Source organism: Oncorhynchus masou, unplaced genomic scaffold (genome assembly GCF_036934945.1).
Source record: "Oncorhynchus masou masou isolate Uvic2021 unplaced genomic scaffold, UVic_Omas_1.1 unplaced_scaffold_1994, whole genome shotgun sequence".
Classification (NCBI taxonomy): Eukaryota; Metazoa; Chordata; class Actinopteri; order Salmoniformes; family Salmonidae; genus Oncorhynchus; species Oncorhynchus masou.
The window spans coordinates 16,939-30,908 of record NW_027008485.1 but is presented as its reverse complement, the minus strand read 5'-3'; the positions used below and the strand labels follow the sequence as shown (position 1 = coordinate 30,908).

General features: G+C 48.4%; 1 pseudogene; it reads left to right on the top strand.

Annotated features, from left to right (window-relative positions):
- Positions 1 to 1,359: 1,359 nt before the first annotated feature.
- The window catches only part of LOC135532708 (protein FAM53B-like), a 28,243-nt pseudogene continuing 15,632 nt past the window's right edge, over positions 1,360 to 13,970 (top strand).

The window sequence follows — 13,970 nt, the reverse complement described above, 5'->3', positions numbered from 1 at the left end:
GTACATGGGACACCAGACAGGAAGGTATGCCCACGCTGACATGTTACCACGATAACCCCATTACTGCCACACAGGAAGGTATGAACACTCTGATGTGTTACCACGGTAACCCCATTACCACCACACAGGAAGGTATGAACACTCTGATGTGTTACCACGGTAACCCCATTACTGCCACACAGGAAGGTATGAACACTCTGATGTGTTACCACGATAACCCAATTACCACCACACAGGAAGGTATGAACACTCTGATGTGTTACCACGGTAACCCCATTACTGCCACACAGGAAGACTCTGATGTGTTACCACGATAACCCCATTACTGCCACACAGGAAGGTATGAACACTCTCATATGTTACCATGGTAACCCCATTGCCACCGCACAGGAAGGTATAAACACTTTGATATGTTACCACGGTAACCCCATTACCACCAGACAGGAAGGTATGAACACTCTGACGTGTTACCATGATAACCCCATTGCCACCACACAGGAAGGTGTGAACACTGACGTGTTACCATGGTAACCCCATTACCACCAGACAGGAATACCAAATAGTCCTCAAGAGTCTGATGGCTTGGGGGTAGAAGCTGTTAGGAAGTATTTTTTTCATTTAGAATTGGCGTTCCGGTACTCCTCTAATCAAAGAATAATGAAACATGACTAGTGGTGAAATGCAGTTAACCCTCAAATAAATTGGACCACATTTGCAACTTTTCCTGGACTAAAAACTAGTGTTCTATTGACATACTGCATTACATTATGCAAATATCTGGTGATATTCTAGTGACATCATCCCAACCCATAATGCTTTTAGGTCATTTGAAAACACTTTTAAAAAAAACACTTCCACTGTGAGACTATTTGCTCAGAAAGTCACTCAAATAAAATATCCAACACATTTCAGTAGTTTTGGCAATATAACTATGGTTATTAACCAATCCTTTATCGTGGTTTACACATACACGTGCATTGTGTAATCCTTGTACATATGACCTACTTTTTCACAAAGTTGTTTACGGTCAGTCAACAACTATTACAAACCTTTAAATCTGACGTATTTTTTTTATATGTGCGATTATTGCGGTGCGGATGAGACCATCGTTTAGGTGATGCGGTCGCTATGTGATCGGTCAAGTCTGATACAGTATCTCTCACTATCTTTACATACTTTTGATTATTGACCGTATCAAAACAGTCATAACCACATAATGTATATCTAAATGCGCGACAACCTTGATATCCTGATATTTCCCGAGTAAACCCGACCACCCCTACGACTAATAAATGGTTCGCTCCAAAGTGCAAGTTGTCACAGCGTGTAAATTCAGACACTGGCTCAATGTCTGGTAGTTGTGAGAGTTCAGTCCCCTGGGTGTGTGTCCATGTAGCACTGGAAGTTTGAACTCAATGCTTTGTCTTGTTTTTGTTTGTTGTTGCGGAAGCTATGTTTTTTGCAACAAAAAAACCTTGTAATATTATTCAGCATTTCAAACTGTAAGTTGGTGTGGGAGTCAGACAGACATTGGGACCCATCGAGATGTGCAGCTTGATTCTCGTGAGTTATAACACTGTTTAGCTACTATGGCTATACATTTTAGCTAGGAGATTCTAGGTTAGCAAGCTAGGTAGCTGTGCTGCTAACTACCAAGCCATCTAGCAGGCTGTGCAGCTAACTACCAAGCCATCTAACTACCAAGCCATCTAGCTGGCTGTGCTGCTAACTACCAAGCCATCTAGCTGGCTGTGCTGCTAACTACCAAGCCATCTAGCTGGCTGTGCTGCTAACTACCAAGCCATCTAGCTGGCTGTGCTGCTAACTACCAAGCCATCTAGCTGGCTGTGCTGCTAACTACCAAGCCATCTAGCTGACTGTGCTGCTAACTACCAAGCCACCTAGCTGGCTGTGCTGCTAACTACCAAGCCATCTAGCTGACTGTGCTGCTAACTACCAAGCCATCTAGCTGGCTGTGCTGCAAGCTACCAAGCCATCTAGCTGGCTGTGCTGCTAACTACCAAGCCATCTAGCTGGCTGTGCTGCTAGCTACCAAGCCATCTAGCTGGCTGTGCTGCTAGCTACCAAGCCATCTAGCTGGCTGTGCTGCTAACTACCAAGCCATCTAGCTGGCTGTGCTGCTAACTACCAAGCCATCTAGCTGACTGTGCTGCTAACTACCAAGCCATCTAGCTGACTGTGCTACTAACTACCAAGCCATCTAGCTGACTGTGCTGCTAACTACCAAGCCATATAACTACCAAGCCATATAACTACCAAGCCATATAACTACCAAGCCATCTAGCTGGCTGTGCTGCTAATTACCAAGCCATCTAACTACCAAGCCATCTAGCTGGCTGTGCTGCTAACTACCAAGCCATCTAGCTGGCTGTGCTGCTAACTACCAAGCCATCTAGCAGACTGTGCTGCAAGCTACCAAGCCATCTAGCTGGCTGTGCTGCTAACTACCAAGCCATCTAGCTGACTGTGCTGCTAACTACCAAGCCATCTAGCAGGCTGTGCAGCTAACTACCAAGCCATATAACTACCAAGCCATCTAGCTGGCTGTGCTGCAAGCTACCAAGCCATCTAGCTGACTGTGCTGCTAACTACCAAGCCATCTAGCAGGCTGTGCAGCTAACTACCAAGCCATATAACTACCAAGCCATCTAGCTGGCTGTGCTGCTAACTACCAAGCCATCTAGCTGACTGTGCTGCTAACTACCAAGCCATCTAGCAGGCTGTGCTGCTAACTACCAAGCCATCTAGCTGACTGTGCAGCTAACTACCAAGCCATATAACTACCAAGCCATCTAGCTGGCTGTGCTGCTAACTACCAAGCCACCTAACTACCAAGCCATCTAGCTGGCTGTGCTACTAACTACCAAACCATCTAGCTGGCTGTGCTGCTAACTACCAAGCCATCTAGCTGGCTGTGCTGCTAACTACCAAGCCATCTAGCTGGCTGTGCTGCTAACTACCAAGCCATCTAGCTGGCTGTGCTGCTAACTACCAAGCCATCTAGCTGACTGTGCTGCTAACTACCAAGCCATCTAGCTGACTGTGCTGCTAACTACCAAGCCATCTAGCTGGCTGTGCTGCTAACTACCAAGCCATCTAACTACCAAGCCATCTAGCTGGCTGTGCTGCTAACTACCAAGCCATCTAACTACCAAGCCATCTAGCTGACTGTGCTGCTAACTACCAAGCCATCTAGCAGGCTGTGCAGCTAACTACCAAGCCATATAACTACCAAGCCATCTAGCTGGCTGTGCTGCTAACTACCAAGCCATCTAGCTGACTGTGCTGCTAACTACCAAGCCATCTAGCTGGCTGTGCTGCTAACTACCAAGCCATCTAACTACCAAGCCATCTAGCTGGCTGTGCTGCTAACTACCAAGCCATCTAGCTGACTGTGCTGCTAACTACCAAGCCATCTAGCAGGCTGTGCTGCTAACTACCAAGCCATATAACTACCAAGCCATCTAGCTGGCTGTGCTGCTAACTACCAAGCCATCTAACTACCAAGCCATCTAGCTGGCTGTGCTACTAACTACCAAACCATCTAGCTGGCTGTGCTGCTAACTACCAAGCCATCTAGCTGACTGTGCTGCTAACTACCAAGCCATCTAGCTGGCTGTGCTGCTAACTACCAAGCCATCTAACTACCAAGCCATCTAGCTGGCAGTGCTGCTAACTACCAAGCCATCTAGCTGGCTGTGCCGCTAACTACCAAGCCATCTAGCTGGCTGTGCTGCTAACTACCAAGCCATCTAGCTGGCTGTGCTGCTAACTACCAAGCCATCTAGCTGGCTGTGCTGCTAACTACCAAGCCATCTAGCTGACTGTGCAGCTAACTACCAAGCCATCTAGCTGACTCTGCTGCTAACTACCAAGCCATCTAGCTGGCTGTGCTGCTAACTACCAAACCAGCTAACTATGACTGCATAAAAAGCTAGCTACTAGTAAACATGCATACCCCGATGTGGGCTTATGTCAAAGCAATAATTGTGTTTGTATGATTTAACAAGTTATTTCATTCAGTCATTAAGCTTGCTATGTAACTATGTCTGATAGGAAGGAAACTGTGATTATGTAAGAAAGTTAGCTACAACGTTTTCTACTTTGTCCAGCCGGTTGTGCAGCCGAGGTAGTGAGCATAGAAAAACAACCGGCATACTAGTGAAGATGTTCGTGAGGTAGTTGTTTGATTTAAAATTGTCTCATTGTAAAAGTTTAATAAGCAATTGATGTGATGAAACGTAACAACCTTTTAACCACAACTGTCAAAGAAATGGAGGTTGAATGTACTTTATTGTACTGCGAATAACACTTTTCTGTAAAAAACAACAACAACATGTCTAACTAAAATGTGTTTACCTTCGAGGAACATGGCTTGGACTCAGTAGTAGCTCGTTTTTATGGGCTGCCATGACAACTAGGGCATCTACTACTACCAACGAGCCTCTACTATAGCAGTCTGCTAGTTGGTGGTGTTATGTCGGAAAGTCCTGCTCTGCGAGATGCCTTTCTGTTTTCAAAACCATGTCATTGCGTTGACGCGAGTTTATCCAGGAGAGATTTGTCAGGGAGTTGGCTACTGTACTGCTGCGTTGAAGTCCCCTTAAATCAAAATCAACCCAGAATGAACTGTAGGAAATACGAGAGGAGTTGTTTTTTTAACAACTTTTGAATGGTTGTTGTAATTAATCGGGCTCATTGTTAGGATCATTTTCATCCCATGAGTTTGACAAGCAGATCCTGTGTGACAGGAACAGATATCTTTGGGCCATAAAGTATCAAGCAGCATTTTTATTGATGTTAACATTTCAACTTATTCAGAACTTATTTTACCATACGAGAATGTTCATAATGGACCATGTTCCTCTCAGGTAGGTCGGGTTGACATGCTATCCAATATAACGTGGAGCCGTAATGTGGTCAACGACCAGGATGTTGGCTTGCTATTCAACTTTCTCTATAACAATGATGTGAAAGGACCATGATATTTAGCTTGTATCTCAATACTGTATTTATTTATTTTTGCTCATTAACATCAAAGTTGTCAGATGAAGGATCCAATGAGGTAGTCAGTGATTGCTATGCCAACTAGATTTTAAAAGCAGGGCTCTTCATATTGTGTTACTACAGTATATAGCAGTTTGGCCTCTTTCCCCCTCAAGGTTAAAATGTGTGCGTGCTCTGTAGCCTCATTGTAACATTCGGTGAGCTTCTGCAACACCAACCTGCCTGCCAAACTCCTATCCTTTTATCAGAGGGACTTTGGAAACAACCAGACCTAGATCATTTATGTAGGTTGCTTGGGCTGTAATTTAGCTAGTTAAGCCTTGTCATATTCATTGAGGAAGTGGAGCCAGAGAGAGGGGGGGATCGTTCATGGTAAACAGTCAGGCCTAGATAATATATGTGGGTTGCTTGGGCTGTAATTGAGCTAGTTAAGCCTTGTCATATTCATTAAGGAAGTGGAGCCAGAGAGAGAGGGGGGCGTCGTTCATGGTAAACAGTCAGGCGTTTGAGTCGTACGTTAATTAACATGTGGTCTTACACCTCTTGATCTTTATCACGGCTGGATGGTAGAATATGTTGTCAGTTGTGGTTTAGTTGTTACAGTCACAGGGCTCCGTTTTTAGCTGAGACAGCAGGAACTGAACGTTGAGATGACTCTTGTGGGTTATTGTCCATGTACGCTATTTAAATAGGTCAGTGACAGTTAGACTTGTCTTCCTAAAGGTTGTTTGGGAGTGTCTCTAGATTGCTCACAGTACCTCATCTTCCCATGGATAAGAAATTTGGCCTAATGCTGACAAGTCACTTTTCTAGAATGTTAGGCTTAAGGCCTGTGTCCTAAATGGTGCCCTGTTCCCTTTTATAGTGCACTACTTATGGGCCCATAGGGCTCTACGTAGTGGACGGTACAGGGGAATAGGATGCAGCCTTCCCATGTTATCAATATGCTGTTCAATAGGCCTGCCGTACCTGCAGTGTAGGTTGTTACTTTAATGGGCATGAATATTCATGTAGACATTGACAGGGCTGGTGGAAAGACATGTTGTTTTAAAGACCTCCACCATTCTCTTGTTTCTGAACCATGGAGGCCTGTATAGACGCCAACCCACCCGGTGCTGTTGTTTCCCAACCCACCCGGTGCCGTTGTTTCCTAACCCACCCGGTGCCGCTGTTTCCCAAGCCACCCGGTGCCGCTGTTTCCCAAGCCACCCGGTGCCGGTGCGGTTTCCCAAGCCTGCCGGTGCTGTTTCCCAACCCACCCGGTGCTGTTTCCCAACCCACGGTGTTGTTTCCTAACCCTCGGTGCTGGTGCTGTTTCCTAACCCACGTACAGTGCTGCTGTTGCAGGCTGTAGGCCTTCTTTATCTAAAGTAAACCCACTAAAAAGCAGGCCTCTCTGCCTTGGCTAACATGCATAGGCTTGCTGGGTGGGTCTTTGTGTTTTATGGTAAGTGGCTGGGGCAGCTGCATGCTTATGAAACCATGACTGTGTTCCACTAGTCTCTGACACGGCTCAGGGCCTCCTCAACCCTAAACCATTACTGTGTTCCACTAGTCTCAGGGTCTCCTCAACCCTAAACCATTACTGTGTTCCACTAGTCTCAGGGCCTCCTCAACCCTAAACCATTACTGTGTTCCACTAGTCTCAGGGCCTCCTCAACCCTAAACCATTACTGTGTTCCACTAGTCTCAGGGCCTCCTCAACCCTAAACCATTACTGTGTTCCACTAGTCTCAGGGCCTCCTCAACCCTAAACCATTACTGTGTCCCACTAGTCTCAGGGCCTCCTCAACCCTAAACCATTACTGTGTTCCACTAGTCTCTGACACGGCCCAGGGCCTCCTAAACCATTACTGTGTTCCACTAGTCTCAGGGCCTCCTCAACCCTAAACCATTACTGTGTTCCACTAGTCTCAGGGCCTCCTCAACCCTAAACCATTACTGTGTTCCACTAGTCTCAGGGCCTCCTCAACCCTAAACCATTACTGTGTTCCACTAGTCTCAGGGCCTCCTCAACCCTAAACCATTACTGTGTCCCACTAGTCTCAGGGCCTCCTCAACCCTAAACCATTACTGTGTTCCACTAGTCTCAGGGCCTCCTCAACCCTCAACCATTACTGTGTTCCACTAGTCTCTGACACGGCTCAGGGCCTCCTCAACCCTAAACCATTACTGTGTTCCACTAGTCTCAGGGCCTCCTCAACCCTAAACCATTACTGTGTCCCACTAGTCTCAGGGCCTCCTCAACCCTAAACCATTACTGTGTTCCACTAGTCTCAGGGTCTCCTCAACCCTAAACCATTACTGTGTTCCACTAGTCTCAGGGTCTCCTCAACCCTAAACCATTACTGTGTTCCACTAGTCTCAGGGCCTCCTCAACCCTAAACCATTACTGTGTTCCACTAGTCTCAGGGCCTCCTCAACCCTAAACCATTACTGTGTTCCACTAGTCTCAGGGCCTCCTCAACCCTCAACCATTACTGTGTTCCACTAGTCTCTGACACGGCTCAGGGCCTCCTCAACCCTAAACCATTACTGTGTTCCACTAGTCTCAGGGCCTCCTCAACCCTAAACCATTACTGTGTTCCACTAGTCTCAGGGCCTCCTCAACCCTAAACCATTACTGTGTTCCACTAGTCTCTGACACGGCTCAGGGCCTCCTCAACCCTAAACCATTACTGTGTTCCACTAGTCTCAGGGTCTCCTCAACCCTAAACCATTACTGTGTTCCACTAGTCTCAGGGCCTCCTCAACCCTAAACCATTACTGTGTTCCACTAGTCTCAGGGCCTCCTCAACCCTAAACCATTACTGTGTTCCACTAGTCTCTGACACGGCCCAGGGCCTCCTCAACCCTAAACCATTACTGTGTCCCACTAGTCTCAGGGCCTCCTCAACCCTAAACCATTACTGTGTTCCACTAGTCTCAGGGCCTCCTCAACCCTAAACCATTACTGTGTTCCACTAGTCTCAGGGTCTCCTCAACCCTAAACCATTACTGTGTTCCACTAGTCTCAGGGCCTCCTCAACCCTAAACCATTACTATGTTCCACTCTTCTCAGGGCCTCCTCAACCCTAAACCATTACTGTGTTCCACTAGTCTCTGACACGGCTCAGGGCCTCCTCAACCCTCAACCATTACTGTGTTCCACTAGTCTCAGGGCCTCCTCAACCCTAAACCATTACTGTGTTCCACTAGTCTCAGGGTCTCCTCAACCCTAAACCATTACTGTGTTCCACTAGTCTCAGGGCCTCCTCAACCCTAAACCATTACTGTGTTCCACTAGTCTCTGACACGGCTCAGGGCCTCCTAAACCATTACTGTGTTCCACTAGTCTCAGGGCCTCCTCAACCCTAAACCATTACTGTGTTCCACTAGTCTCAGGGCCTCCTCAACCCTCAACCATTACTGTGTTCCACTAGTCTCAGGGCCTCCTCAACCCTAAACCATTACTGTGTTCCACTAGTCTCAGGGCCTCCTCAACCCTAAACCATTACTGTGTTCCACTAGTCTCAGGGCCTCCTCAACCCTAAACCATTACTGTGTTCCACTAGTCTCTGACACGGCCCAGGGCCTCCTCAACCCTAAACCATTACTGTGTTCCACTAGTCTCAGGGCCTCCTCAACCCTAAACCATTACTGTGTTCCACTAGTCTCTGACACGGCTCAGGGCCTCCTCAACCCTAAACCATTACTGTGTTCCACTAGTCTCTGACACGGCCCAGGGCCTCCTCAACCCTAAACCATTACTGTGTTCCACTAGTCTCTCAGACACGGCTCAAATTGTTTTTGACGCACAAAACAATTTAGGCAACAGGGGAACTTGATCCAGAAAGGGGAGGTTGAATATCTCTGCTGTAACCAAGATGCTTGATGTTGACATCGAGCCGCTGAGCAAGTTAGAAACCCTGATGCATAGCTGGAGCCCTCTTAGAGTCCTTATAGTTTTATAAGCAGTAGTGTAGCTCGCAGCAAGGTGAGGGTGCATCCAACCTAGATGTTTCGGTATGGGAGACTGGCATTCCAATGGGAGAATTATAGTGTCGTGTCCCCAAGTCAACTTCAGGGAAACCCAAGACTATGCCAAGTCGTCTCCTCTGTAATGTGGTTTGGTTAGCCCTTAGCCTTTAGCCCATAGCCTTTAGACTTTAGCCCATAGCCTTTAGCCCATAGCCTTTAGCCCATAGCCTTTAGCCCATAGCCTTTAGCCCATAGCCTTTAGCCCATAGCCTTTAGCCTTTAGCCCATAGCCTTTAGCCCATAGCCTTTAGCCCTTAGCCTTTAGCCTTTAGCCTATAGCCTGCCAAACAATAGGACTGATTGATGTACTGTTATCTCCAGAGCACTGTAACCACCACAAATCCTGCTTTGAAAAATTTGACTACAACACGTTCACCGACCCCAGGCCTAACTGTCAAGGTTCTGTATCCTACAACACGTTCACCGACCCCAGGCCTTACTGTCAAGGTTCTGTATCCAACAACACGTTCACCGACCCAGGCCTAACTGTCAAGGTTCTGTATCCTACAACATGTTCACCGACCCCAGGCCTTACTGTCAAGGTTCTGTATCCTACAACACGTTCACCGACCCCAGGCCTTACTGTCAAGGTTCTGTATCCTACAACACGTTCACCGACCCCAGGCCTAACTGTCAAGGTTCTGTATCCTACAACACGTTCACCGACCCCAGGCCTTACTGTCAAGGTTCTGTATCCTACAACACGTTCACTGACCCAGGCCTAACTGTCAAGGTTCTGTATCCTACAACACGTTCACCGACCCCAGGCCTTACTGTCAAGGTTCTGTGTCCTACAACACGTTCACCGACCCAGGCCTTACTGTCAAGGTTCTGTATTCTACAACACGTTCACCGACCCAGGCCTAACTGTCAAGGTTCTGTATCCTACAACACGTTCACCGACCCCAGGCCTAACTGTCAAGGTTCTGTATCCTACAACACGTTCACCGACCCCAGGCCTAACTGTCAAGGTTCTGTATCCTACAACACGTTCACCGACCCCAGGCCTAACTGTCAAGGTTCTGTATCCTACAACACGTTCACCGACCCAGGCCTTACTGTCAAGGTTCTGTATCCTACAACACGTTCACCGACCCCAGGCCTAACTGCCAAGGTTCTGTATCCTACAACACGTTCACCGACCCCAGGCCTTACTGTCAAGGTTCTGTATCCTACAACACGTTCACCGACCCCCAGGCCTAACTGTCAAGGTTCTGTATCCTACAACACGTTCACCGACCCAGGCCTAACTGTCAAGGTTCTGTATCCTACAACACGTTCACCGACCCAGGCCTAACTTTAAGTCTCAAGGTTCTGTATCCTACAACACGTTCACCGACCCAGGCCTAACTGTCAAGGTTCTGTATCCTACAACACGTTCACCGACCCAGGCCTAACTTTAAGTCTCAAGGTACGGGTATTTTCATTTCACAACGGTGATGATTTGCTGATGCAGCAACAAGAGGTCTGAGCCGGTTTTCTTTTCTCAGTCTTTTCATTGTTCCCGCTCTTCCTGTCCTGTACTACATACCATGTCAACATAGACCATCAGCCAATAGGAAGGCATGAGATGGACCTGTGGATCCTTCTTCAAGCTGAATGCAGCGCTGAAAGAAATGTACCAGCAGCCAATAGGAACAGAGTTAGCGAGTAGAGACTTTTCAGGAAACATGACTGGTTCTTCTCAAGCACTAGCCTCTAGTCTGGTCCCAGATCTGTTTTGCCAACTCCTATGGTCCTTATCACACTTATGACAATGACCATAGAGGATGGCAGAAACTGATCTGGGACCAGGCTACTTGATCACCAGCCAGCAGTAGCATAAATGGGTGATTTTGGGCTAGAATTCATCCCCTGGGGTGGAGTTGTTGGGCCTTCCTCAGATAGGCGCACTGCCTCGCTAGCAGACACTAGGATTAGGCTACAATCCTGAGACGGTTTGACCCAATCCCCGGGGCTCTGGTGGGACACGGCCGGGGGGCTCTGGCGGGACACGGCCGGGGGGCTCTGGCGGGACACGGCCGGGGGGCTCTGGCGGGACACGGCCGGTGAACTGATGAACTAGCGGGTAGCGTTTGTATGTCTCTGTGTGCAGTAAGAAGTAAGGGGTGGTTTTGAGAGCCAATGCTAACTAGCCAGATTCTCACATTATCCCTTTTTTAAAAGTTGTACATTAGATTTGCTGCTTACAGCTTCTGGTCACCAGTTTGCTTCCCACTAATGACCAGTAGAGTTTTATTTATTTCCCCTTTATTTAACCAGGTAGGCCAGTTGAGAACAAGTTCTCATTTACAACTGCGACCTGGCCAGGATAAAGCAAAGCAGTTCGACCTGTGTCCTGTGTGGCTCAGTCGGTAGAGCATGGCGCTTGCAACGCCAAGCGTCGTGGGTTCGATTCCCGCTGGGACCACCCATATGTAAAATTAGTGGCCCCAGCCGACTTGTAAGTCGCTTTGGACAAAAGCGTCTGCTAAATGGGATATATTATTATTATTATTATTATATATTACAACAAACACAGAGTTACACATGGAGTAAACAAAACATACAGTAGAAAACAAAAAGTCTATATACAGCGAGTGACCCGGCTCTCCTCCTATCAGCTCTGGGTGACCCGGCTCTCCTCCTATCAGCTCTGGGTGACCCGGCTCTCCTCCTATCAGCCCCCCTGAGTGACTCAGCTGAGTATTCTACACTGTGTATACCCATCCTCCTGTCCTCATTTGGCACTGTGGTTTCCTCTCGACCCAGTTGTGTCTCTCTGGTGTTGTCAGTGCGACGGCCTTCGCCGTTTCAGCAACTTTACACACCTCAGAAATGCCACTGTTTTTGACAGTCTGACTGTGACCACAGAGGAAGAAGTCTTGGTCTCCTTTCTCCGTCGCTCATCAAGCCCGGTGCTGCAGAGAGACAACATCTAACGCCCCCCGTCTACCGCTGTCGAGAGGCTCGCTGGTTAAAACTGGCACGTTGACGAGAGGCTCGCTGGTTAAAACTGGCATGTTGACGAGAGGCTCGCTGGATAAAACTGGCACGCTGACGAGAGGCTCGCTGGATAAAACTGGCACGTTGACGAGAGGCTCGCTGGTTAAAACTGGCACGTTGACGAGAGGCTCGCTGGATAAAACTGGCACGCTGACGATAGGCTCGCTGGATAAAACTGGCACGTTGACGAGAGGCTCGCTGGATAAAACTGGCACGCTGACGATAGGCTCGCTGGATAAAACTGGCACGTTGACGAGAGGCTCGCTGGTTAAAACTGGCACGTTGACGAGAGGCTCGCTGGATAAAACTGGCACGCTGACGAGAGGCTCGCTGGATAAAACTGGCACGCTGACGAGAGGCTCGCTGGTTAAAACTGGCACGTTGACGAGAGGCTCGCTGGATAAAACTGGCACGTTGACGAGAGGCTCGCTGGTTAAAACTGGCACGTTGACGAGAGGCTCGCTGGTTAAAACTGGCACGTTGACGAGAGGCTCGCTGGTTAAAACTGGCACGTTGACGGACCTGTTTATTAATGTGCCCTGTCCCTTGTAAAAACTAAATAAAGTAACCAGTCTGTCTGCTGGCAGACCACTCCAGTGTTTAATGGCTACATTGTAATTATTTTGCCACTAAGGCCTATTCATTGCCTTACCTCCCTAATCTTACCTCATTTGCGTCACTATTTCGATTGTGTTATTGACTGTACGCTTGTTTACTCCATGTGTAACTCTGTTTGTGTCGCACTGCTTTGCTTTATCTTGACCAGGTCGCAGTTGTAAATGAGAACTTGTTCTCAACTGGCAGACCTGATTAAAGAAAGGTGAATTTTAAAAAAAAAGACAGAACTAGCAGCATGTTTAGGGACTCCTGGGACAGACAGACCTGGTGTCCAGTCTACTTACCGAGGGGCCCATGTTACCAGCTGGTGTCCAGTCTACTTACCGAGGGGCCCATGTTACCAGCTGGTGTCCAGTCTACTTACCGAGGGGCCCATGTTACCAGCTGGTGTCCAGTCTACTTACCGAGGGGCCCATGTTACCAGCTGGGGTCCAGTCTACTTACCGAGGGGCCCATGTTACCAGCTGGTGTCCAGTCTACTTACTGAGGGCACCATGTTACCAGCTGGTGTCCAGTCTACTTACTGAGGGTCCATGTTACCAGCTGGTGTCCAGTCCACTTACTGAGGCCCCATGTTACCAGCTGGTGTCCAGTCTACTTACTGAGGGCACCATGTTACCAGCTGGTGTCCAGTCTACTTACCGAGGGGCCCATGTTACCAGCTGGTGTCCAGTCTACTTACTGAGGGCACCATGTTACCAGCTGGTGTCCAGTCTACTTACCGAGGGGCCCATGTTACCAGCTGGTGTCCAGTCTACTTACCGAGGGGCCCATGTTACCAGCTGGTGTCCAGTCTACTTACCGAGGGGCCCATGTTACCAGCTGGTGTCCAGTCTACTTACTGAGGGCCCCATGTTACCAGCTGGTGTCCAGTCTACTTACTGAGGGCACCATGTTACCAGCTGGTGTCCAGTCTACTTACCGAGGGGCCCATGTTACCAGCTGGTGTCCAGTCTACTTACCGAGGGGCCCATGTTACCAGCTGGTGTCCAGTCTACTTACCGAGGGCACCATGTTACCAGCTGGTGTCCAGTCTACTTACCGAGGGGCCCATGTTACCAGCTGGTGTCCAGTCTACTTACCGAGGGCCCATGTTACCAGCTGGTGTCCAGTCTACTTACCGAGGGGCCCATGTTACCAGCTGGTGTCCAGTCTACTTACCGAGGGGCCCATGTTACCAGCTGGTGTCCAGTCTACTTACCGAGGGGCCCATGTTACCAGCTGGTGTCCAGTCTACTTACCGAGGGGCCCATGTTACCAGCTGGTGTCCAGTCTACTTACCGAGGGGCCCATGTTACCAGCTGGTGTCCAGTCTACTT